Raw genomic sequence first — 27,562 nt, 5'->3', positions numbered from 1 at the left:
CCAGAGGGTGGACAGAAGAATGAGGCACGCTGGCACCAGTAAAGCATTTAGAACAATGCCCAGCATGTAATAAACCCTATGCACTTGCCACTTTAAGGAAACTGAGGCTCAGGGAAGTTCTATGACTCACCCCATAAACACGTGTGCCGTGTGGAAGGGCCAGGACTTGGACTCAAGTCTGTTCAATTTCAAAGCAGCCTTCATCTCATATATTAAGAGCTTCGAGCTCCTTGATGGATGAGCAGGATTTATAGGTTGAGGGGAGACAAACTTTTTTTTATTATTAATCTGACTGCATCAGATCTTAGTCACAGCAGATGAGCTCTTACTGATGGCATGCTGAATCTAGTTCCCTGACCAGGGATCAAACCCACATCCCCTGCATTGGGATCATGGAATCTTAACCACTGAACCACCAGGACGGGCTGAGACAGATATTTTAAGCTGAAGAAAGAGCATCCACACAGAGGTGGGAACGGGCCGCAGAGTTGCCAATAGTGATGCCAGAGTCAGGGCCCAGCCCCATGATGCCAACCCCAAGTTGGGAGCCACCCAGTCTGATGGCAATTCAGATCATTTCACGATGTGCCAGACCAGGTACTGCACACTGAGAAAAGAAAATCACAGTTGCTGCCCTCGAGAAGCTCAATAACCCAGCGAAGGAGATGGATTCACACACAAACTACTGTGATCCAGCCAAATAATGGTTCTATAGTGACCAGGGGCAAAGAGCAAATTCTCCCCGGGGAGGAGCTGGCAGAGGCTCTGTGGAGGAACTGGGTGTTTGAACTGGACCTTTAAGAGCTGAGCAAAAGCAAAAGGGAAAAGTGAGCTCACCATAGGCAGAGAGCCCAGTAGAGTCATAGGGTACACGGGGTGTTTGGGAGAGCAGCAAGTTCGGTATATCCAGAGGGAGGCAGAGAGCATGCTCCACGCTGATGCGGTGGACTAGGGAGGGTCTCTGAATTGGTCAGAACTCCTGGGTTGCAAGACACAGAAAACACAATCCCAAGAGGCTTAAATGAGAAGGAAATTTGCCCCCACCAAAACCAAAAACTTCATTTTCTCTGCTTCAGGAAAGAGCTGGATCTAGGGATTGAAATGCTGCCACGAGGACTTATTCTCCATCTTTCTGCTTCTCCCTGTGTTGCCTTCCTTCTGGAGCAGTTCCTTTCCAAACGAAGGCCTCTCCAGACTGGTCCCATCCCAATTTCCAGCCCAGGGGAAGGAAAAAATCAATTTCTCCCAGGGTTTAAACACAGGTTCTGCAGTTGACTCTCCCTGGACTGGTCTGGGTCACATGACTACGCCTGAACCAATCACTGTTTGGGGGTGGGGCTTGACTACTCTGATTGGCCAGGTTGGGGTCACCTGCCTTTCCCTATATCCCTGAGCCCCATCCAAACCGCACGGACAGAGGGAGGGAGGGATGGCTTCCCTGGAATAAAGGAAGTTAGAGATAATAAGGAAAAGGAATGGCTACTGGGTGGGCAAAGTTGACAGTCCAGACTTTGAGGTCATGGTCCTTTGGGTAGTGGGGAGCCAGTGAAGGCTTTAATTTGGGGATTGAGTGGCTTAGATTAGATTTAGGCACTAGGAGTGGAGAAGGGGGCAGCTAACAGGGACAGAGTGCCGAAGAACTGACGCTTTTGAACTGTGGTGTTGGAGAAGACTCTTGAGAGTCCCTTGTACTGCAAGGAGATCAAACCAGTCCATCCTAAAGGAAATCAGGCCTGAATATTCATTGCAGGGACTGATGCTGAATCTGAGATGCCAATACTTTGGCCACCTGATGCGAAGAGCTGACTCATTTGAAAAGACTCTGATGCTGGGAAAGATTGAAGGTAGGAGGAGAAGGGGATGACAGAGGATGAGATGGTTGGTTGGCATCACCGACTCCATGGAGATGAGTTTGAGTAAACTCCGGGAGTTGGTGATGGACAGGGAGGCCCAGCTCTCTGCAGTCCATGGGGTTGCAAAGAGTCAGACACGACTGAGCGACTGAACTGAACTGAACAACAGGGACAGAGATACTTGTAGAAAGATGCGAGTTCCTTTAAGAGCTCCTGGAGGCCTGGGGCAAGAGGCATGGGGACAAAGGGGAAGGGCAAAAGGTGCCTGGCTGGGATGCCCGGATTGTTACGGGAAGGGCTGTTTCAAGGACCAAGACCACGTCACCCTTTTGCTATGGGCCTGGAGATGCCAGCCAGAGCGTGGGCTGAGGGCCCAGCCTCCCTTCCCCCAGAACCCCATGACTAACTCCTTCCCTCCATCTGCTCCCACACTTATTTGTCCCCCCGCACCCGGGCCCCGGGGAGTCTGATCTCTGTGGTTTGGCTGTGCTGCGGGCACCTTGCTGTCTGTTGTGCGGTGGTGGCGGCGGCAGGGCCTCAGCACCTTGCTCTCTCCCAGCCTCGGCCGCCCCCTCCTGAGTTCTGACCTCCTCCTCCCTGCCCCTGGGGCTGGGACGTCACCCCTGGGGCTCCAGGGTAGCCAGCTCTCTCCCTGGTGAAAGGGGCCATTGTGAGATCAGCCTGAGAGCTGGCAGGCGCTGGGCTGGCACACGTGGCTCTCCCAAAGGCGCTGGGTCCAGCCATGCCTGTCTCTGGCTGCTTGGGCCTGCTGGCAGGGGAGGGCAGAGAAGGTGTGAGGAGGCTTGGGCAGCTATGGGGGCTACTGAGCGTGCCGTAGGTGGGCCCTGAAGAAGTGCTGAGTTCTGATTTCTATCTGCTTGGGGGCTGAAGGAGGCTGGAGGGTAGAACACCCTGCTGGAACCTTCTGAACCTTGGAGCAGGAACGACTTGACAGCTGAGCCCTGGTATATCTGGAGCCTTTGCCAAACTGAAAGCCACGGTGTGCCTGACAAGGCCAGAACCCTGTTCCTCAACAGCCCAGCCAAGCCTGCAGGGCCCTGGAGGAAGAGATCAGGCGCTGAGGCCATCCAGGAAAGGTTAGGAGGTTTGGGAGTGGGCGGTGAGAAAGCAAGGCACTTAGGACCTGCAGTTTCACCACAGACTGCCAGACACCTTCCAGACAGAGCCTGTGATGAGGGTGTCATGATATTTAGCTACTATTTATTGAGCACTTACTAAGTGTTGGGCATGGTGCCAAAGACTTTATGTCATTTAGTCCTTAAAACAACCGTATAAGGCAAGCAGCTCACTGATAAAGAACCCACCTGCCAATGCAGGAGACTTGGTTTTGATCCCTGGGTGGGGAGGATCCCCTGGAGAAGGAAATGGCAAGGCACTCCAGTATTCTTGCCTGGAAAATTCCATGGACAGAGGAGCCTGGAGGGCTACAGTCCATAGGGTTGTAGACATGGACTACAAGAGTCAGACAGAACTTAACAACTAAACAACAACAATCTGTCTCCAGGGCTGTTGTGTGTAGTTGTTCACTGCACAGCGGAGGTGCTGTTGTTGTTTTAGTCGCTCGGTTGTGTCTGACACTTTTGCGACCCTATGGGCTGTAACCTGCGGGGCTCCTCTGTCCGTGGTGTTTCCCAGACAAGAATACAGGAGTGGGTTGCCATTTCCTTCTCCAGGGGATCTTCCCAACCCAGGGATCGAACCCACGTCTCCTGCAGTGGCAGGCAGGTTCTTTACCACTGGACCATCAGGGAAGTCCCCTGGCCCTATCTCTTATCATTCACATTTCCACTCTACACCTCATCCCTCTTACCTGTAAAGTGGGTATGTCAGTTAGAGTTCTTAAGAAACCAGGACAGAAAGCAACTTGGCTTTCCCTAAACAACAATAAATGGAATGCCTTGGAAGGATCTGGGGCTGCCCAGAGAATGGGAGGAGGAGCTGAACGAGGCTTTGGAAAGGCCAGCAACCAGGGTCACTCAGGGGACCCAGCGGCTGGGACTGATGAACAGTACCTTTAAGCTGATTCCCTAAACAATCGACCAGGCCCTGTTATCAGAAGCCGGTATGATTGTCGTGTAGCCTCAGGCAGCCCATGTGCACCTCAGGGAGGAAGATGGTCTGCTCGTAGGCATGGCCTCCATCAGGTGAGCTCTGATGGGGAAGCTCTTTGCAGGCTGTAAACGAGTAGGGAGATGAGATGGTTGGATGGCATCACTGACTCAGTGGACATGATTTTGGGTAGACTCCGGGAGTTGGTGATGGATACGGAGGCCTGGTGTGCTGCAGTCCATGGGGTCTCAAAGAATCGTTGGACACGACTGAGCCACTGAACTGAACTGAACTGAGCAGGAGACCCACGGGACTACCCCGTGTCCCTCCTATGGGATGAGGAAGCAGGGCTGTCTTCCGCTCCTGCTTTGCCACTGACCAGTTCTGTGCCCTCAGGCACGTTCCTTCTGGACCAGAGTTTCTTCATTTGTAGGAGGAAGGTGATCGTGTTCAAGACCCGCTTTTAGCTCAATAAGGTGTTGGTGACCCACTTCAGAGGGATTTGGGGATATTACAGGATGTTTCTGGGAGCCGTTGCTCAACTTGAAAGAATGAATCATGAATGCTAGAATTTCAGGCATCCATGAAGATAATATGGATTGGGTGGGGTTTGGCGCGGTCCCACCAAGCGGAAACACCCAGTTCCCCTGGAAGACCAAGTAAGGAGCGGGGCAGTGTGAGCACAGGGTCCTGACCTTGTCCCTCCGGAAACTCTGCCTTGAAAGGCTTGTGGAGATCCCCGCACAGAGGTCAGAGGTCAATCACAGTTGAGATTTCGTTTGCTGAAGGATTTATGGGCAAAGGAAGCAGAGTTACCTGACAGGAGAAAGGCCCACTCATGTGGGAGTGTCTTTGTTTTTATGTTTGGTTGTTTGGTTTTTTTTAGCTTGTTGGCCACACCCCACTGTGTGTGGGATCCTAGTTCCCTGACCAGGGATCAAACCCACACCCCCTGCATTGGAAGGCAGACTCTTAACCACTGGACTGCTAGGGAAGTCCCCAGTGTGCCTTTGTTAAAGGGACACATTGATTTGTGCCTGTAGACAGAGGCACTGTGCAAAGAGGACATCCATGCTCCTCTCTGGGCCTCAGTTTCCACCTCTGTCAAATGGGGAGAAGGTCACTGTCATGCCAGCCTCATGGACTCTTTCTGGGTTTTTTTGTTGTTGTTTGTTTTAATAATCTCTTCCTGAGGATCAAAAGGGACAATACTCATGAAAGAAAACTTGAGGAAGCCTAGGGCCCAAGTGCTGGATAAGGACAAAAATGTAAGCCTCATGTGGCAGGGCTTGTGTCTGCCTAATTCTCAGCTGCATCCTCAGTGCAGTAAGGGGTCCAGCATAAAGATTTTTTGTTGAACTGTTAATAGCTAACATGTAATATCTACTTATGTTCCAAGTACTATTCTAAAGGTTTCCAAGTATTTGCTCTTTTAATCTTTATAATAATATAAATACTGTTATTATCATTCCTGTTTAGAGATAAGGAAGCTGAGGTACCAAGAGATTATGTTACTTGCCCAAGGCCATGGTGGATATGGGTAGGAAGAGGTAGAAATGGGCTTTGAACCCAGGCAGTCTCTAGAGTCTGGGTTCTTAAATATACCTGTCTGTCTGAATGGGTTACTAAATGAGTGAATGAATGGATGAATAAATGAATGAATGAGTGAATTAGCATGGGCATTGACGAATGAGGACTGAGGTTCTAAGCTGAAGCTTCCAGAAAGAATTCCTCTTTTTTTCTCAGTCTATCTGCAGGCTCTTGTATTTATAGAAGACACTTGGCAAATGCAACATTGTGTACAGAACTGATCTCATCATCTCCCTCCAAACCTGCTCATCCTCTTGCTCTCCTCTTTTCCAGTTTCATCTCCTGCTATCACCGAGGACAGTTGCTCAAGATAGAAACTTCCAAGTCATTTTTAACACTTTCTCTCACCTGGTGAGTCTCTGGCCAACTCCTAAAGGTCACAGCAGAAACTTATCTCACTCCAATTTCCTCCAGATGTCACTGCTTTCGACCTCCAAGTTTAACAGCTTGCTAGGGGTCCCCCTGTGCTTTAAGATCTCATGAAAAATGGGCTTTCCTATCCTATCCCACTGTGAAAGGATTCATAGCTCGTCTCCTATTCCAGTTAAACTTTTGCTGTAAAAGGAGCCAACCAAAAAACTTAGTTGCTTGAAACAATATCATTTGTTATTATTTCTCATGAATCTCGGGTCAGTTGTACTCAGCTAGGCTGGGTTCTCTGTCAGGGTTCTTCGTGTGGTTGTGATCAGATGGTGGATGGAACACTTCTCGGCCTTTTGACTGAGATCAAGTGTAGATGGTGGATGGAGTTGGAGTATTCTAGAGGCTTCCCCCACTCACATGTCTGGCAGTTGATACTGCTTGTCAGCTGGTATGTCAGCTGGGGCTGTTGGCCAGAACACTTACACATGGCCTCTTAAGGTACCCTGGGCACAGTATGGCAGCTGGATTCCCAGAATAAGTGTTCCTGGAAATAGGAAGTGACCTTCCAGTCTCTTAAGATTTGGGTCATTTCCTATACTCTATTGGTCAGTCACAAAATCCATATTCAAGGGGAAGGCATACAAAACCCCACATTCTTATGGGAGGGTCAGAAAGCATTTGAACACCATGTTTTAGGACCACCACACCTCCTAATCTCTATGGGAATTCTTGGGAAGGGGATCCATTTCTCCTAGTCAGCCTCTTCACTTCCTCCTTTCATAAAACCTACTCCTGCTGAATTCTTGATCTCCTTCAGTTCTCAACTCCCTTAAAGGCCCTTTCCACTCCATTGGCAGCCCAAAGGTTGAACATAGCCCGCCCACTTTGTAAAAACTTTCTCCAAGGTCATGTGTGAGGATGTGGTAGACTTTCACTGATCCATGGGTGACGGGTGAGGGGAGTTGCCTTTCAGTGAAGCTGCATACAGATGGGGAAACTGATCCCAGAGAGGGGAAGGGAATTTCCCAAACACGGAAAATTAGATGGCCAAGCTGAGGCTTGAAGTCAAACCTCTTCTCTCTCCTGGTCCAGCTTTTGATCAACTTAACTAAGGGCTGATGCCAAAAGGAAAGACCAACACTGAGTTTGTTTAGGATTCAGTTCTGTGGAGCTTGCCCATACATGGACTCCTTTCATCTTCTCAGTAATCCTGTGAGATGAGAGCTAGAAGCCCAGCATTGACTTCCCAGTTGGCTCAGTGGTAAAGAATCTGCCTGCCAGTGCAGGAGATGCAAGAGATGCGGGTTCTATCCCTGTGTCAGGAAGATCCCCTGGAGGAGGAAATGGCAACCCACTCCATAATCCTGCTTGGAGAACTCCACGGACGGAGGAGCCTGGTGGACTACAGCCCATGGGCTAGGACGTGACTGAGCAGCTGAGCACACACACACACACACACACACACACAGCCCCAACATACACACAGAAAAACTGAGGTTCAAAGAGGATAAGAGACCTGCTCACAGCGATACATGTGATCGTTGCTTGAAATGATCAGAACTGTGTCCAAAACGCACAATTGGCAGGCAAAAGGTGGAGAAACACTAGGAAGGAGAAGAATAAGCCTCTGTAAACAATGAGCAAAGAATTCTGGTGAAAGAACTGGCCCAGACCCGCAGGAAACTCAGGATAAGAGGAGAAAACACTTTCAAAAGCCAAAGCTAAAAAATGACCCCAAACGTCTCTGTCCAGAAATGGGTGGGGCTCTGGTCTTTGGACAACCATCTATAGGTTGGCTAGCAACCAGTGGGCAAGCTGGCATGAATGCTCTGGCCAACAGGGGAAGCATTGGCAAGCTAACAAATGAGAGAACCAGTCACATCCTCTCTTACATGAGGTTTGGCTCTACAAGGTATAAAAATTATTTAGAAAGAAGCAGAATGAGGAAACAGGTTGTTGCCTTGACTTAAAACTGTGTAAATGCTGCAGCCACAGATGTGAGCATATGAGCAATGGTGAGTTCAGCAGAAGGGATTACTTAAGAGCCTTCAACCAATAATGAGTAATAAGGGACAATGGTCCGATGCCGTAAAGAACAATTGCATAGGAACCTGGAATGTCAGGTCCATGAATCAAGGTAAATTGGACACAATCAAGCAAGAGATGGTAAGAGTGAATATCGACATTTAGGAATTAGTGAACTAAAAAGGATAGGAATGGGTGAATTTAATTCAGATGGCCGTTATATCTAGGGTTTCCCTAGTGACTCAGTTGGTAAAGAATCTGCCTCAATACAGGAGACCTGGGTTTGATCCCCAGGTTGGCCATTATATCTACTGCTTAGGCAAGAATCCCTTAGAAGAAATGGAGCACTCCCCCACAATCAACAAAAGAGTCCAAAATACAGTACTTGGGTGTAGTCTCAAGACAGAACAATTTTGGTTAATTTCCAATGAAAGCATTCAACATCACCGTAATCTGAATCTATGCCCCAAACACTAAAGCCAAAGAAGCTGAAGTTGAAGGTTCTGTGAAGACCCACAACACCTTCCAGAGCTTACAGCAAAAAAAGATGTCCTTTTCATCATAGGGTATAGGAATGCAAAAGCAAAAAAGTCAAACGATACCTGGAATAACAGGCAAGTTTGGCCTTGGAGTACAAAATGAAGCAGGGAAAAAGCTAGAAGAATTTTTCCAAGAGAGCACACTGGTCACATCAAACCTTCTCTTCCAATGACACAGGAGATAACTACACATGGACATCACCAGATGGTCAATACTGAAATAAGATGGGTTATAGTCTTTGCAGCCCAAAATGGAGAAGCTCTACACAGTCAGCAAAAATTAGACTGAGAGCTGACTATGGCTCAGATCATGAACTCCTTATCGAAAAATTCAGGCTTAAATTGAAGAAGCTAGGGAAAACCACTAGACCATTCAGGTATGACCTAAATCGAATCCCTTATGATTATATAGAAGAGGTGGTATACATCTCTCAAATACATTTAAAGGATTAGATCTAGTAGGCAGAGTGCCTGAAGAACTATGGATGGAAGTTCATAACATTGTACAGGAGTTAGTGACCAAAATCCATCTCAAAGAAAAAGAAATACCAGGAAGCAAATTGGTTGTCTGAGGAGGCCTTACAAATAGCTGAAAAAAGAAGAGAAGCGAAAGGCAAAGGAGAAAGGGAAAGATACACCCAACTGAATGCAGAGTTCCAGAGAACAGCAAGAAGAGATAAGAAAGCTTTCTTAAGTGAATGATGCAAAGAAATAGAGGAAAGTAATAGAGTGGGAGACTAGAGCTCTTCAAGAAAATTGGAGATACTAATGGGACATTTCAGGCAAAGATGGGCTCAATAAAGGACAGAAACAACAGGACCTAACAAAAGCAGAAGAGATGAAAAAGAGGTGGCAAGAATGCCCAGAAGAACTATACAAAAAAGGTCTTAATGACCCAGATAACCATGGTGGTGTGGTCACTCACCCATAGCCAGACACCCTGGAATGTAAAGTCAAGTGGGCCCTAGGAAATATCACTACGAACAAAGCTAGTGGAGGTGATGGAATTGCAGTTGAGCTATTTCAGATTCTAAAAGATGATGCTGTGAAAATGCTACACTCAATATGCCAGCAAATTTGGAAAGCTCAGTAGTGGCCATGGGACTGGAAAAGGTCAGTTTTCATTCCAATCCCAAAGAAAGGCAATGCCAAACAATGTTGAAACTACTATATAACTGTGCTCATTTCACATGCTACCAAGGTGTAATCCTCACAGTCCTTCAATTAGGCTTCCACAGCATATGAACTGAGAACTTCAAGATGTACAAGCTGGATTAAGAAAAGGCAGAGGAAACAGAGACAAAATTGCCAACATCCATTGGATCATAGAAAAAGCAAGGGAATTTCAGGAAAACATCTCCTTCTGCTTCCTTGATTATGCTAAAGCATTTGACTGTGTGGATCACAACGAACTGTGGAAATTTTTTGAAGAGATGAGAATACCAGACCACCCTATCTGCCTCCTGAGAAACTTTATGCAGGTCAAGAAGCAACAGTTTGAACCAGACATGAAACAAGAGATTGATTCAGAATTGGGAAAGGAGTACCACAAGGCTGTATATTGTCACCCTGTTTATGTAACTTACATGCAGAGTACATCATGTGAAATGCCAGGCTAGCTGAATCACAAGCTGGAATCAAGATTGCCAGGAGAAATATCAACTACCTCAGAGATGCACATGATACCACTCCAATGACAGAAAGTGAAGAGGAACTAAAGAGCCTCTTGATGAGAGCGTGAAAGAGGAGAGTGCAAAAGTGGCTTAAAACTCAACATTGAAAAACTAAGATCATGGGATCCAGTCCCATCACTTCATGGGAAGAAGTAGAAACAGTGATAGATTTTATTTTATTGGGCTCCAAATCACTGTGGATGGTGATTGTAGCCATGAAATTAAGAGAGAATTTTCCTTGGAAGAAAAACCATGACAAACCTAGACAGCATATTAAAAAGCAGAGACATCACTTTACTGACAAACGTCAGTATAATCAAACTATGGTTTTTCCAGTAGTCATGTGTGGATGTGAGAGTTGGACCACAAAGAAGGCTGATTGCAGAAGAATTGATGCTTTCAAAATGTGGTGCTGGAGAAGGCTCTTGTGAGTCCTTTGGACAGCAAGGAAATCCAACGAGTCAATCCTAAAGGAAATCAGCCCTGAGCATTCATTGGAAGGACTGATGCTGAAGCTGAAGCTCCAATACATTGGCCACCTGATGGGAAGAGCTGACTCACTGGAAAAGACCCAGTGCTCGGAAAGATTGAAGGCAGGAGGAAAAGGGGGCGACAGAGGATGAGATGTTTGGATGGCATCACCAACTCAATGGACATGAGTTTGAGCAAGCTCCATGAGACAGTGAAAAACAGGAAGCCTGGCGTGCTGCAGTCCATGGGTCACAGAGTCAGATGTGACCGAGGCGCTGAATAACAAGGGACAATGGATGGCATTGTGCTGCATGGGTAATAAGAGCGCCATCACGGGAGATACTCAAGACTTCTTGAATATCCTAAAGGATGGGGGCTGTGAAGGCATCACTTCCTCTACCCTCCATGTTCCTGTTAGAGAAGGCATGTGCACTGGCATTTTCAGGGTCTGCCCCCACCATCATGGGTCCTGGGCGATGGCCCCTGAACCGGAGGTGGCTTCCAACCCCAGCTAGCCAATCAGATTCACTCTCAAAGAATTTGAAATTGAGACCTAGACACCAGTCTCAGTTGGGTGCTGGAACTGAGAGGACCTGCACACCTGGGGTTGAGGTAGCCAGGAGTCCTGAGAAAGCTAGTGTTCAGAGAAGGGGAGAGAAGAGGAGGTATTCAGCCCAAATGGGCAGGGGTGGTGGCGGGTGATGTAATTTTTTCCCCTCGTTTTGTTTCTGACCCTTTGGAGCTCAGGCTGCTTTTCCTGATCTTACCCTTATACAAGGGTCCTGCCAGTGACCCTCTCCACCTCCCGCCACCCCGTTTATGCTTAAGTAGGCTGAGGGGAGTCTGTCCTTGAAACCAAAGTGAGGTGTGTGTGTGTGTCTGCATGTGTGTGTGTGCATTGGGGGAAATGTATTAAATGTTGTGTCTGCGAGAACCTGTGTGCCTTGTGAGGGATACCCCCAGTACTCTCCCCATGTGGGACGTCAGGGACTGAAGAAGAGGCTGCTCTTTAAAAAAAAAAAAAAGTATTTATTTGGCTGCACCAGATCTTAGTTGTGGCCTTGGGGATCTTTTCAATGGTGGCATGTGGGATCTCGTTCCCGGACCAGGGATTGAACCCTGCCCTCCCCCACCCCAGCATTGGGAGCAGAGTCCTAGCCATTGAACCACCAGAGAGAAGTCCCGAGACTTGGTTCTGATAGTCAGCTTTCTGTTGCAATTCTAAGTGCCTCCAGAAAACCACCTTCATTCAACAAGTCAGTCATTTTAAAAATGTTTATTTAGTGCCTACGATGGGCTAAGGACTGTTCTAGGCCAAAGGATGAGGCAGTGAATAAAACAGATAAACCAGACTTTTATGCAAGGTCAGCCTCAGTTTTTCCATCTGGAATGTGGAGCAGGGGGCTCAGGCAAGAATCTTGGAACTTGAGAATCAGGCAAGGTGGGTGGCTGGGGTAGCCTCCTGGGCTTGTGTTACGGGCTGGGCTGGGCTTGCCGGCCAGCCTGGCCCCAGACCTATTCCTGGCAACTGGACTTCCCAAGCAGCTGACCCTTACCTGTCACTGCTCAGCCATCACTACTTGGCCTGGGGGCTGCCCCACCTGCCCTCTGATTCACTCACCTGGGCCTTCTCTAAGCCCCTCCCTTGATCTTTGTGTGAGGTGGGATCCAAATACCAGTTCAGTTCAATCACTCAGTCATGTCCAACTCTTTGCGACCCAATGAACCGCAGCATGCCAGGCCTCTCTGTTCATCACCAATTCCTGGAGTTTATTCAAACTCATGTCCATTGAGTCAGTGCTGCCATCCAACCATCTCATCCTCTGTCGTCCCCTTCTCCTCCTGCCTTCAATCTTTCCCAGGGTCAGGGTCTTTTCAATGAGTCAGTTCTTTGCATCAGGTGGCCAAAGTATTGGAGTTTCAGCTTCAACATCAGTCCTTCCAAAGAACACCCAGGACTGATCTCCTTTAGGATGGACTGGTTGGACCAGTAACGCTGAAGAAGCTGAAGTTGAACAGTTCTGTGAGGACCTACAAGACCTTCTAGAACTAACACCAAGAAAATGTTCTTTTCATTATAGGGGACTGGAATGCAAAAGTAGGAAGTCAAGAAACACCTGGAGTAACAGGCAAATTTGGCCTTGGAGTAAGGAATGAAGCAGGGCAAAGGCTAATAAGAGTTTTACCAAGAGAATGCACTGGTCATAGCAAACACCCTCTTCCAACAACACAAGAGAAGACCCTACACATGGACATCACCATATGGCCAACACTGAAATCAGATTGATTATATTCTTTGCAGCCAAAGATGGAGAAGCTCTATACAGTCAGCAAAAACATGACTGGGAGCTTGTTGTTAAGCCAAATTCAGACTTAAATTGAAGAAAGTGGGGAAAACCACTAGACCATTCAGGTATGATCTAAATCAAATCCCTTATGACTATACAGTGAAAGTGAGAAATAGATTTAAGGGATTATATCTGATAGACAGATTGCCTGATGACCTATGGACAGAGGTTCGTGACATTGTACAGGAGACAAGGATCAAGACCATCCCCAAGAAAAAGAAATGCAAAAAAGCAAAATGGCTGGGGAGGAGACATTACAAATAGCTGTGAAAAGAAGAGAAGTGAAAAGCAAAGGAGAAAAGAAAAGATATACCCATTTGAATGCAGAGTTCCAAAGAATAGCAAGGAGAGATAAGAAAGCCTTCCTCAGTGATCAGTGCAAAGAAATAGAGGAAAACAATAGAATGGGAAAGACTAGAAATCTCTTGAAGAAAATTAGAGATCCCAAGGGAACATTTCATGCAAAGATGGGCACAATAAACGATAGAAATGGTATGGATCTAATAGAAGCAGAAGAGATGAAGAAGAGGTGGCAAGAATACACAGAAGAACTGAACAAAAAAGATCTTCACAACGCAGATAATCACGATGGTGTGATCACTCACCTAGAGCCAGACATCCTGGAATGTGAAGTCAAGTGGGCCTTAGGAAGCATCACTACTAAACAAAGCTAGTAGAGGTGATGGAATTCCAGTTGAGCTATTTCAAATCCTGAAAGATGATGCTGTGAAAGTGCTGCACTCAATATGTCAGCAAATTTGGAAAACTCAGCTGTGGTCACAGGACTGGAAAAGGTCAGTTTTCATTCCAATCCCAAAGAAAGACAATGCCAAGAATGCTCAAACTACCGCACAATTGCACTCATCTCACATGCTAGTAAAGTAATGCTCAAAATTCTTCAAGTCAGGCTTCAGCAATAGGTGAAATGTGAACTTCCAGATATTCAAGCTGATTTTAGAAAAGGCAGAGGAATCAGAGTTCAAATTGCCAACATCTGCTGGATCATCGAAAAAGCAAGAGAGTTCCAGAAAAACATCTATTTCTGATTTATTGACTATGCCAAAGCCTTTGACTGTGTGGATCACAATAAGCTGTGGAAAATTCTGAAAGAGATGGGAATACTAGACCACCTGACCTGCCTCTTGAGAAACCTGTATGCAGGTCAGGCAGCAACAGTTAGAACTGGACATAGAATAACAGACTGGTTCCAAATAGGAAAAGGAGTACGTCAAGGCTGTATACTGTCACCCTGCTTATTTAACTTATATGCAGAGTACATCATGAGAAATGCTGGGCTGGAGGAAGAACAAGCTGGAATTCCAGAGTTCAAATACCAGGGCCATCACTTTCTGGTTGTGTGACCTCAGGCAAACTTCTTGTTCTCTGAGCTTCCATATCTCCCTCTATAAAGTGGGTGTGATGTTAGCATCTCACCTCATGGTGGTGGGATAATACCCAGCTGGCACATCGAGCAGTAGGGCTGCCTAAGGAAGCTTCTGGTTTCCATAACAGGAGCCACAATTTTCTCCTCTGACCAGCTAGATGACATTGTGCAGGCCTCTGTTCCTCCCATGGCAGATCCCTTCTTCCTCTAAAACAAGACTCCCCTCTCAGCATCCAGCCTCCAGAGGGATCCCACCCTGGAGGTGGGTCCGGATGGGTCTGGGCCACAAGTGAGGTCCGGTCCCTAACCCAGTGATGGTTTTAGGCAATTCTGGCTGATGGTAGGGGTTTCCCAGGTGGCGCTAGTGGTAAAGAACCCACCGGTCAATGCCGGAGACATAAGAGACATGGGTTCGATCCCTGGGTCAGGAAGATCCCCTGGAGGAGGGTTTAGCAACCCACTCCACTCTTCTTGCCTGGAGACTCGCTTGGACAGAGGAGCCTGGCCGGTTACAGTCCACTGGTCACAAAGAGTCAGACACGACTGAAACGACTTAGCACACACACAGCTGATGGTAAGTGAGGGGAAGTGTGCTGGGAGCGCCAGGAGGGTCTCCTCCCTCTTACACGGGGTAGCAAGGGGGAGAGGGTTCTCTGTTTGCCTTCAGTTGTCATGGTTGGCTTGTGGCCCCTGAAACCGTTACAGGCTTTCTCAAGGCTGTGAGGGAGGGATGAGCCAAGACATGAAGGATGAAGGCCTCCATGAGGGGAAGAACCCAGGTCCTAAGGGGCCGTGGGGCCTCTGGACAGCAACCTGGCTCTTGCCGAACCTAGAGCTTTGGAGGTTTTGTCAACTAAATGTATTTATGGTTTAAGCCACTTATTTATTTATATTTTTTTGACCCAGGATCTTAGTTCCTCGACCAGATATTGACCCCGGGCCCCAGCAAGGACAGAGTGCTAACCACTGGACTGCCAGGGGATCCCCAAAGCCACTTTCAGCTGGCTTTTCTGCTACTGGAAGCTGACAGGATCCTGACTGAGAGGCCCTCCCGAGCCTCCGTTTTCCCATCTGGAAGATGGAGATGGTCATTCTCACGTCTAGGAATTGCGGTGGACATTATAGGAGAGAACCTGTGCGGGAAGCCTAGTGACCTCTGCCTGAGGTCTTCCTCGGCCGGGCCCCCGACCCGGTGGCCCTCATGAGTGTGGCTGGCTGACTCACTTCCTGCCCCTGCTCTGGCCCCAGCTCCCCGCTGTGCCTTCCAGGCTTGACTGGTTATCCCCAGCGGGCCCAGTATGACAAAAGTCAACACAGACGTCATCGCCAGCCACACAATGAGTCAAGAAGGAACCAGTGCTGGTTCTCTTCACAGGCGAGGGGCAGCTAGGCTTTGGGCCTGAGTCATGGCTCTGCCCCAGCCCAGATATGTGGCGTCAGCTAGCCGCATCCACGCCTCTAGGTCTCAGCTATTTTATCTGTAAAGTAACAGTGGCACCTGCTTTCCAGATGTGCTATAATTAAATGAGCAGATGTGGTCAGGTTCTTGGCACCAGTAGGAGAGCAAAACAGCAGCTCCCTGAAGTCCTTGACTCTCCATGACGGCTTTCTGGTCCTTAAAAGCCTTCAGTTGGGAGGAATCACATTGTCTAGCTTAAAAAAAAAATATGTACACACGTATACATTTTTACCTGCCTCTTGAGAAACCTGTATGCAGACCAGGAAGCAAAAGTTAGAGCCAGACGTGGAGCAACAGATTGGTTCAAAATAGAGAGAGGAGTTTGTCAAGGCTTTATATTATCACCCTGCTTATTTAACTTATAAGTAGACTACATCATGTGAAATGCTGGGCTAGATGAATCACAAGCTGGAATCCAGATTGCCAGGGAGAAATACTAGTAACCTCAGATATGCAGATGATACCACTCTAATGGCAAAAAGTGAAGAGGAACTAAAGAGCCTCTTGATGAGGGTGAAAGAGGAGAGTGCAAAAGCTGGCTTAAAACTTAACATTGAAGAACTAAGATCATGGCATCCAGTCCCATCACTTCATGACAAATAGATGGGGGGAAGGGGAAACAGTAGTAGATTTTATTTTCTTGGGCGCCAAAATCACTGCAGAAAATCACTGCTGATGGTGACTGCAGCCATGAAATTAAAAGACACTTAATCCTTGTAAGAAAAGTTATAACAACCCTAGATAGCATATTAAAAAGAAGAGACGTTACTTTACCAACAAAGGTCAGTATAGTCAAAACTATTGTTTTTTCAGTAGTCATGTATCGATGTGAGAATTGGACTACAAAGAAGGCTGAGCGCTGAAGAATTGATGCTTTTGAATTGTGGTGCTGGAGAAGACTCTTGAGAGTCCCTTAGGCAGTAAGGAGATCAAACCAGTCAATCCTAAAGGAAATCAACCCTGAATATTCATTGGAAGGAATGATGCTGAAGCTGAAGTTCCCATACTTTGGCCACTGATGGGAAGAGCTGACTCATTGGAAAAGACCCTCATGGGTGGGTCATGATGCTGGGAAAGTGAGGGCAGGAGGAAAAGGGGACAACAGAGGATGAGATGGTTGGATGGCATCATGGACTCAGTGGACAAGAGTATGAGCAAACTCCGGGAGATGGTGAAGGGCAGAGAAGCTCAGCATGCTGCAGTCCATGAGGTCACAAAGAATCAAACGTAACTTAGCAACTGAACAACAGCAATACCAATTAAAACATTTATTTATTTATTTATTTGCTTGTTTGGCTGCATCAGATCTTCATCGCAGTGTGAGGCATCTTTGTTGCATGCTGCTGGGCTTTCATTGTGCGTAGGGGCTCTGTAGTTGTGGTGTGGGCTTAGCTGCTCCATAGCATGTGAAATGTTTGTTTCCGGACCACAGGTCAAACCTGCATCCTCTGCATTGCAAGGCAGATTCTTAACCACTGGATCACCAGGGAAGTCCCCTAGCTTTTTTTTTTTTTTTTAAATAGTGCAACTTTTTCAGATAAAATCCTGTGAACTGGAACACTCATAGCAGGAACACGCATTTGAAATAGCTAAAAATGGGAAGCAACCCAAATGGCCATCACCAGGTCAGTGGGTTAACAACTGCAGTGCATCCACACAGCAGAACCCCAGGCAACATTAAAAGGGGATGGGCTACTAATACAGGTGCCTACATAGACGAATCTCAGAGTAATTATCCTGAGTGAAAGAAACCAGGCAAAAGACCGTACTAGGTGAGTACATTTACATAAAAAAATGTCGAACATGATCACTGGTGTGTGGTGACAGAAAGCAGACTGGTGGCTCTTGGGTAATGGGGGGAACTAGAAAGGGGCGTGGGGCAAGTTTTGAGGGTGATGGATACCTCCGCCCTCATGATTGTAGATGATTTCCTGTGTGTACATGTATGTCAAAACTTATCAAAGCATACACTTTCTTTTTTTAAGTCTTTTTAAAAAAAATTATTTTTGGTTTCTCTGGGTCTTCGTTACAGTATACCAGCTTCCCATTTTAATAACTTCTCGTTGCAGAGGACTGTCTCTAAAGCACAGGCTGCATAGTTGTGGTGCATGGGCCTAGTTGTCCCATGGGATGATGGCTCTTCCCAGACCAGGGATCCAACCTGTGTCTCCTGCATTGGCAGGAGGATTCCCTGGTAGCTCAGCTGGTAAAGAATCCACCTGCAATGTGGGAGACCTGGGTTTGATCCCTGGGTTGGGAAGATTCCCTGGAGAAGGGAAAGGCTTCCCACTCCAGTATTCTGGCCTGGAGAATTCCATAGACTGTATAGCCCATGAGGTCGCAAAGAGTCGGACACGACTGAGCAACTTTCACTTTCTTATCCACTGGACCACCAGGGAAGTCCAAAAGTGTCTACATATTAAATATGGCTGTTTATTGTGCATCAGTTTTGCCTCAGGAAAGCCTTAAACACACACACAACACAAATCCCAGGTTTGCCCAGTGCATACAAGTTAAAAGCAGAGCAGCTCTGGGGGCAGGGTGGTATTGAGGTCTGAAGTACCGGCTCCTGCCCTGGGCCTCACCCCACCACCCAGGAATACCCACTGCTCACTCTCCTTGGAGCCGCAGTGTTCACTGGGTCTCCACTGAGCACGTTTCAAAGAGCCACGGATGCTTCTGGGAGAGGGGATGGGCCCTGAACAAAATCATGCAGTCTGAGTTGGGGGCAGCTGGGGTCAGAAAGCAGGACTGCCCCATCTCTTTGGCCAGAACTCTTTACGACAGGCACTGGGAGTGGACTGAGTGTCCATCAGGGGTCCCCAGGAGGGCCCAGCAGCACGATCAGGAAAGAGCTCAGCCTTGGGCTAGGCTCTGAGCGGTGCAGAGAAGCGAGCAGGCCCCCCATACTCTCAGCCTTAAGGACCTCTCAACCTTACTGGAAGCAAGAAAGACCTAGAATTCAGGAAGCATCAGAGATACAGAATTATAAAGATGGCAGGCAGGTGGAAGCCCTGGGCTGGAGGACTGTGACCGCGACCCAGAGGGCAGCCTGGGAAGAAGGATGAGAGGGGCACTTTGTGACCGGGTAGCAGGGACTCTGACTTCACCCCAGGGCTGCGGTGCCCTTCCCTGACATTCCTGGTCCACAGGGGGGACACTGAGGTCCAGAGAGGGGAGAGGACTAAACAGAACAGAGGCCAGGCCCCCTGAGTCCAAATCCCAGTCGCCCTTAAAGCTGCCGCTCCGGAGGGTTGGGCGGTGGGCCATCACTGCTGGGGCCTGCGGTCTGCGGCTTCTCTTGGGCGGACCAGTCTCTGGGGCCTCGGGTAGGACAGTGAGACCAGGGCAGGGCGAGGATGGAGGCTGCAAGGCCTGGATTTCCGCCAGCCCTTCCGGGCCTCTCTCTGGCTGCTGCTGGCTCGGGCGGTGACAGCCTTCCTCCCCGCTGAGCCCTTTGGAATGCCTGGAACTCGGTGGTGACAGTTCAGAGTTGCTCTTCCCCTGGAGGGCCCGGGGCGGAGGGAAGTTCTAGATAAGAATCCGAGCCTTGGGCCTTTCGTCCTGCCCTGTCTCTTCCTTTCCAGGGGACTTGGTGGACGCCAAGCGTGGAAACAGCCACTCTGGGACACTTGGACCATCCCGATCGGCCTGCCTACTTCCTGGCCCAGCCCCTGCTCCGGGATTAAGAAAAACAACAGTCTCTTCATTTAGACCGCTCTGCAGTACACAAGGGATGCTCACTTACACACCCTCGCTACAAACATTTTCCCCCGAGTCCTCACACTTCCGATGAGAACCATTAGCCCCTTTTTAAAGAAAAGGAAACCGAGGCTCAGTGAGATGGGAGATTTTTGCCCTGGCCACAGAACTAGTAAGTGTATAGAGCTGGGTTTTTGGTTTGTTTTTTTTTTTTGCTGTCTTTTCTTTTTTTTCAACTTTTTTGCTTTGTGCGTGTGTGTGTGTGTGCACGCACACCCCCAGTGTGTGCTAAGTTGCTTCAGTCCTGTCCTTGAGACCCTATGGACTGTAGCCTGCCAGGCTCCACTGTCCAAGGGATTCTTCAGACAAGAATACTGGAGTAGGTTGCCATTTCCTTCTCCAGGGGATCTTCCCGACCCAGGGATCAAACCCACATACCTTATGTCTCCTGCATTGGCAGGTGGGTTGTTTATCACTAGCACCACCTGGGAAGCCCTTTTTTAGTGAGGTATAATCAGTTTACAGTATAATATTAGTTTCAGGTATACAACATAGTGATTCAGAATTTGTATAGCTTATACTCTATGTAAAGTTATTATAGATTATTGGCTATATTTTCTATGCTGTATAATATATAGCAGGGCTGTGGTTTTTCCAGTGATCATGTGTGGATGTGGGAGTTGGACTATAGTGAAGGCTGAGCACTGAGGAATTGGTGCTTTTGAACTGTGGTGCTGAAGAAGGCTCTTGAGAGTCCCTTGGGCAGTAACAGGATCCAACCAGTCCATCCTAAAGGAAATCAGTCCTGAATATTCATTGGAAGGACTGCTGCTGAAGGTGAAACTCCAATACCTTGGCCACCTGATGTGGGGAGCTGACTCATTTGAAGGGACCCAAATGCTGGGGGGGATTGGGGGTGGGGGGAGAAGGGGACGACAGAGGATGAGATGACTGGATGGCATCACCGACTCCATGGACATGGGTTTGGGTAGACTCCGGGAGTTGGTGAGGGACGGGGAGGCCTGGCGTGCTGCAGTCCATGGGGTCACAAGGAGTTGGACACGACTGAGCAACTGAACTGAACTAAACTGAATTGATAGCTAACTTATTTGTTTTTATTAATTTTTATTGGAGTCTAGCTGCTTTGCCATGTCTGTCAGTTTCTCCTGTGAAGACCTGGTAAGTGTTCAGAGCTTATTTGCCATCCCGAGTCCCTGCATTCCTGTTTTGCCCCTCCCTACCCCCATCCTGGTGCTCCTGTTAGCACCAGAGTGAGTGCTGTGTGATGGAAAAGCACAGGCAGCCTCTGAGACATTGGAGCGGCATCCGAATCCCAGCTCCACCGCTTCCTTTTCTTCCTTTTCCTTGGACAGTTACGTCACCCCTCTGAGTTTCAGGGTACTTATCTGGAAAAGAGACTAATAATAGTAGCCACCCAGCAGGGCTGACGTGAGAGTGAAACAAAATGATCACACATAAAGGACTTGGCACACAGTCAGCAGAAAGTACTCAATAATCCACGGCGGCTATTTTATCCCAGGCCCTGGAGGTGAGACCGTATCTGTCCGCAGTTCTGTCTGTCCTGTCTCCTCACTGGCTTCTGGGAGGATCAAATGAGATGGCAGATGGCAAAGGGCATAGAGTGTATGCCTTTATCTCTGCTAGGATACCACTGACCGCGCAAGACTCAGATTGTCTGAGCGAGGCTCCTTCTTCAATTTCATGTCTTCTCTGGACAGAAGGGAACTAAGGACGTCCTAAAGCAGGTTCTGACATGTTGGTGTAACCTTCACCTCCTTTTGTAAGGGAGGGCGCTGACAACCAGAGAGAAGCAGGTACCTGCTCATATTCACATGGCGAGGCAGGGTGAAGGTGGACACAAAACTCTCTCCCCTTGGAAACTGACAGTCCCCATGGGAACTGAGTCCTCTGTCTCTCTCCTCCCAGAGGGGCCTGACTCAGAAAAACTCGGAAACTGTTGCCAAATATCTAAGGGCAGGTTGTGGATGGAAGAGGCATGTTTTAGCAGGAGCCACCAGTGGAAAAATCAATCTGAAGGATCATGAGTCAACAAAGCAGAGTGTTTTCCCACATCCGTCTTCACCAGTGGCCGTGGGACTGTGGCGTGTACTTTGTTGCGGGATAAAGGACTTCTCCTGGAGCCTGGGCCAAGCTCTCTTCTCTGCACTTCAGAGGGACACGGTCAGAAAAGGCAGGCCTGGAGAAGGAGAGGAGGCAGACAAAAGCTCTTCCCGTGAGGCACCGGAGGTATTCACCAAGGCTCTTTGATTTGCCGGGATCAGAAAACCCAGCCCAAACTGGCTTCAGCAACAAGGAGAACTTGAGGACTTCCCTGATGGCCCAGTGGTTAGGAACCCACCTGCCAATACTGGGGGCCCAGATTGGATCCCTGGTCTGGGAAGATTCTACATGCTGCAGGGAGCTAAGTCTGTGCGCCACAACAAGAGAAGCTACCGCAATGAGCAACCCATGTACCGCAACGAAGAATAGCCCCTATCCGCTGCAATTAGAGAGAACCTGCATGCAGCAAGGAAGCCCTCTTCCCTCCAAAAACATAACAGCAACAAGGAGCATGAACTAACTCGGGTATCAGAGATGGATCCTCAGGTGTGCGCTTGACTGAGCAGCTCCAGTGGTATCACTGCTGCTGCTGCTGCTGAGTCGCTTCAGTCGTGTCCGACTCTGTGCAACCCCATAGACGGCAGCCCACCAGGCTCCCCCATCCCTGGGATTCTCCAGGCAAGAACTCTGGAGTGGGTCGCCATTTCCTTCTTCAGTGCATGAAAGTGAAAAGTGAAAGTGAAGTCATTAAGTCGTGTCCGACTCAGCAACCCCATGGACTGCAGCCTACCAGGCTCCCCCGTCCTTGGGATTTTCCAGGCAAGATTACTGGAGTGGGGTGCCATTGCCTTCTCCAGATATTGCTACAGTGGTGGGTTAAAACCAGTCCATAAGAAAAGGGAACCCTCCTACATTGTCAGTGGGAATGTAAATTGGTACAGCCACTTATGGTCAATAGTATGATGTTTCCTTAAAATGCTAAAAATAGAGTTCCCGCACTCCCTGGCACATATGTAGACAAAACTATAATTCAAAAAGATACACACACCCCCCAGTGTTCATAGCAGCACTGTTTACAACAGCCAAGACATGGAAACAACATAAATGTCCATTGAAAGATGAATGGGTAAAGAAGGTGTGGCACATATATACGATGGTATACTCAGCCATAAAAATGGATGAAATAAAGCCATTTGCAGCAACACTGTTATTGTTGCTCAGTTGCTCAGTCCTGTCTGACTCTTTGCGACCCCATGGACTGCAGCACGCCAGGCCTCCCTGTCCTTCACCCCTCCTGGAGCTTGCTCAAACTCATGTCCATTGAGTCAGTGATGCCATCCAACCATCTCATCCTCTGTTGTCCCCTTCTCCTCCTGCCTTCAATCTTTCCCAGCATCAGCGTCTTTCCTAAAGAGTCGGCTGTTTGCATCAGGTGGCGAAAGTCACCTGAGCTTCAGCATTGGTCCTTCTAATGAATATTCAGAGTTGATGAACCTGAAGATGATCATACAAAGTGAAGTAAGTCAGAAAGAGACAAATACCATATGACATCTCTGATCTGTGTGTGTGCCCAGTTGGGTCTGACTCTTTGCTCCCCCATGGACTGTAGCCTTCCAGGCTCCTCTGGATCATATCCAGGCAAGAACACTGGAGTAGGTTGCTAGTTCCTCCTCCAGAGAATCTTCCTGACCCAAGGATCGAACTGTGTCTCCTGAGTCTCCTGCAGTGTCAGGCAGATTCTGTACCACTAAACCACCTGGGAAGCCCCACTTACATGTGGAATCTAAAACATGACATGAACTTATTTATGAAACAGAAACAGACTCACAGACATAGAGAGCAAACTTCAGGTCACTAAAGGGGCAAAGGGGTGGGAGAGGAAGGCAATAGGAATTTGGGATTAGCAGATACAAGCTACTACCTATGAATAGATAAGCAACAAAGTCCTACTGTATAGCACAAGGAACTAGATTCAGTATCCTGTAATAAACCATAATGGAAAAGAATAGGAAAAAGAGTATGTATATGTATATCTGTGTAACTGAATCACTTTGCTATACAACAGAAATTAATACAGCACTGCAAATCAACTATACTTCAATTTTTTTTTAAAGTCTCCACTAAAAAAAAAGCCAACTGGTCTACAAATTCTTCAACACTCCCTTCAAAGGAAGCCTAATGATCCTCCCCTTGAGTGCAGGCTGTACCCAATGACTTGCTTCTGGAAGACAGTAAAAAATGGAAATAATAGCATGTGACTTGAGAGACTAGTTCTAGAAGGCATGGTTGGTCCTCCCTGGCTGTCCAGGGTGGGTGGGAGTGGGGGAGCCACGTGCCATGGAAAGGTCTACTTGGTGAGCATCCGAGGCCGCCTCCCAACGTTCATGTAAGTGAGTCATCGTGGAAAGGGATCCCCCAGCCTCAGTCAAACTTCAGATGAGTGCAGCCACAGCCAGCATCTTCCTATAAACTTGTGAGAACCTGAACCAGAACCACACCCATCTGGGCTCTCCAAACTCCCAACCCTTGACCATGTGGGAGAATAAATGTTTGCTGTCTTTACGTTGTTAAATTTAGGGTAATTTGTTATACAATAGTAACTAATGAAAAACGCAGACTGGGTTCTATTTCTCAATGAAGTCTCTAGGCTCTGCCTGCCTCTGTATATTGACTTCATCCTCAAGAGGGATCCTGCTTGGACAGAGGAGCTGCTGCGCCTCCAGCTCTCACATCCCCTCAGTACACTCTGCGGGCAACCATATCCCGCCCAATACTTCGGCAGAAGCAAAAAGCAGCTTCTCCCCTCTAAACGCTGTGCTTTTCCTTTTTTTTTTTTTTTTTAAAGAAAACCTTTATTGAAAGTTACAAAAATGCTTTTGTTTTTTAATGTTTTGTGTGTGTGTGTGTTTTTGGGGGGGGGTAGCAGTGAAGTTTGTGATATCTTAGCTTCCCAATTAGGGATCCAAAACGCACCCCTGCTTTGGAAGGTAAAGTCTCAATCACTGGGCCGCCAGGGAAGACCCCCCGCTGACTTCCTTTGGCAGCTCCCTGGCTCAGGTAGGGTCTGTCTCTGTGACTGAGTGTAAGGGGATGAGGCATTGCTTGGTCCAAGCCGTCAGAGCCCACCCTGGAGGTGGAGGTGCCAGCCCTACCCCCAGCCAGTCACATGGGGTTCCAATAGAGCCAAATATGGTTCCGACGTGGGAGAGACGAGGAACGCGTGATGAGAAGCCACACAATACCATGACGTCGCGGTGGTGGTGGTGGAATGCTCAGGAACAGGAAATGAACCACAGGCTCCAGCATCCTCCAGAGCGAAGGGATGACAGGACTGAGGGTCTAAGGTGCAGGCTGCGATCAGACAGGATCCAAATTCTGGACCTATACTCACCAGCTTATGTGACTTTTCTGGGGTAAGTCCTACTGTTCATCCAAAATCTTCACTGAGCACCCACTGTTGCTTCACTGTCTCTTTCCATGGCTAGACAAAGAGGCACCCAAAGAAAACACCGTGATCAAGTCTTTGTTGTAGTCACCCAAGTGCCTGGCACACAGCAGGCGCATGTGGCTTGCAGAGTTGAAGCATTTGGAGAAGTGAGCAAATGCTCTTCATGGCTCCAAGGAATAGAGCTAAGCTGAAAGGAGCTCTAAAGGACAACTTTCAGATAAGAGGAGCAGAGATACTGGAAATACAAAAGAAAATGAAAGAAGTAATTATGATACTTACTATGTGCCAGGAAAAAGCTTGTTTCAGGTCCTGTTGTGTTAATTCTTCGCAAACATATGAGGTGAACACTGTTATTAACCCATTTCACAGGTGAAGAAACTGGATGCAGAAGACAATTGACTCTGTTCATTTACTTATTTACCAGATGAGTGCCTTTCCTCTGCCAGACCCTGGTGATTCACTCATAAACAAAGCAGCAAGGGTCTGAATCACTCGTTGAGCAAAGAGCAAAACTGGGACATTAGAACCCAGCTGGGTTTATCTTCACAGTTTGAGTGCTTGACTATTATATGGAATTCCTTGCAGAACAGAAGCCTCATAATGTAGCGAGTTTCTCCTCACTGAAGGTATGCAAGTGAGAACTGGAGAGAGACTGGCTACAAAAGAATTACAACTTGGGATGGACTAGGTGAGCTGCAAGGGCCCTGGAGCTGTTTTTCAAGCTCTGGAAGCCTCCAGAGAGCCTCTGAGCACTGAATCTAGTGTCTCACTGACCAGAAGAAAGATAAGGATGGAGGGAGAAGGAAAGAAAAAGAGAAAGCAGGAGAGATGGACTAACATCTAGGGCGTCTGCTCCTGCTGCGGGTCCCAGGGTCCGGGCGCCACCTCGTGGAAGAATGTGAGAAGCTGCTGGAACAGGAAAGAGAAATCCTTTCGGCAGCTGGGAGTAGAGTCCAGTCGCTAAGTCCCGCTCTCTGAGACCTCATGGACTGCAGCTCACCAGGCTCCTCGGTCCTCCACTATCTCCCAGAGCTTGCTCAGATTCATGTCCACTGAGTCGATGATGCCATCCAGCCATCTCATCCTCTGCCAGCCCCTGCTCCTTTCGCCTTTAATCTTTCCCAGCATCAGGGTCTTTTCCAATGGATCGGCTCTTCACATCAAGTGGCCGAAGTATTGGAGCTTCAGCTTCAGCATCATTCCTTCCAGTGAATATTCAGGGTTGATTTCCTTTAGGATTGACTGGTTTGATCTCCTTCTGACAAATCATGGTCCACTGGAGAAGGTAATGGCAACCTACTCCAGGATTCTTGCCTGGAGCACCCCATGAACAGTTTGAAAAGGTAGAGATGAGGACAGAGAAACTGAGTGTGACAGATGAGTGTGTTCTTTCTTCAGGGTTCCAGACCCTTCTGTGCATAACATTGTATATAATGTAAGATATATATACATTGTAAGTTATAGTGTAAGACCCACCCCACCCCACCCCCCGCCCGCCCAATTTTCACTTCTCCAGAATTACCACATGCCTTTACAATGAACAGATAACATTTACTAGATGGTGGTACATCCTCTAATTGCCAGCATCCAAGTTTTGATAAAACTCGGTCATAACTCTCACTAATGAAGTCCTCATGATGCTCCAGGCACAAGCTAAGCCCTTGATGTGCATTATCTTATTGAATAATTGAATTTATGCCCACTTTACAGGAGAGGAAACCGAGGCTGGCGATAGATCAAGAAGGCAGAATCAGAGGACATGAAGCTCATCTCCCCCCACAAACACAACGAAGATAAATGTACATGTGGAACAATTCTCAGAGAAAACCAACTGGAAACAGGCTGAGGGAGGTGAAGTCACTTGCCTCGTCGTATCTGGCTGAGATGCTGCTACGGAACGTTACTCCTGACCATTGCAGCCAGCACTGCACCGCTCCTCTCTTTTATGTCCTTGAGCATGAGGTTTCACCCCTGATTCATCACCCCTCTTCCTGGTCGTGTGCCAAGAGCTTCACTGGGGCCGGGACTACATTTCGTTCATCTCATTCAATCCTCCTCACAACCCTGTGAGGTGGGTACCATTATTACCATTTTACCCAAAGAGGCAAGAGTTCAAATAAACTAGAAGTATCTAATATATACATAAAAAAGACTAGATATTAATAATAAGTATACAAAAGGGAGAACTGTAGCTGTGTTTTGATGTTGGCATGAGTTAATTCACTTTCTATTTTCCAAATTTCCTGGTTGTAGAAAATCTTTACAATGTATCCACAATTTTAGTTCATGGTATATCAAATGGAAAAAAAATTACTAAATTTTACAAGGGACTTCTCTCGTGGTCCAGGGGTTTGGAATCTGCCTTGCAATGCAGGGGACGCAGGTTTGAGCCCTAATCAGGGAACTAGGATGTCACATGCTTTGGAGAACTAAGCCCATGTGCCATAACTAGAGTCCCTGCACCCCCAACAAAGGACCCCACATGATGCAACGAAGATCCTAAGTGCCACAATTAAGACCTAACACAGACAAATAATAAAATGTTATATATACAT

The 27,562-nt window shown here is 47.7% G+C and overlaps 1 long non-coding RNA gene across 2 annotated transcripts; it reads left to right on the top strand.

Moving 5' to 3' along the window:
• The first annotated feature begins 1,426 nt into the window (after positions 1-1,426).
• Positions 1,427-27,562, top strand: LOC136163097 (uncharacterized). Of its 2 annotated transcripts, XR_010662192.1 has the most exons (5): positions 1,427-1,844; positions 2,745-2,950; positions 5,787-5,864; positions 19,363-19,649; positions 26,718-27,562. It is a non-coding gene; the product is annotated as an uncharacterized lncRNA (long non-coding RNA). The 2 variants fall into 2 exon arrangements; XR_010662191.1 differs by lacking the exon at positions 19,363-19,649.

The sequence above is a fragment of the Muntiacus reevesi genome, chromosome 3 (assembly GCF_963930625.1).
Source record: "Muntiacus reevesi chromosome 3, mMunRee1.1, whole genome shotgun sequence".
Lineage (NCBI taxonomy): Eukaryota > Metazoa > Chordata > Mammalia > Artiodactyla > Cervidae > Muntiacus > Muntiacus reevesi.
This window is presented reverse-complemented; position numbering and strand designations above follow the sequence as displayed.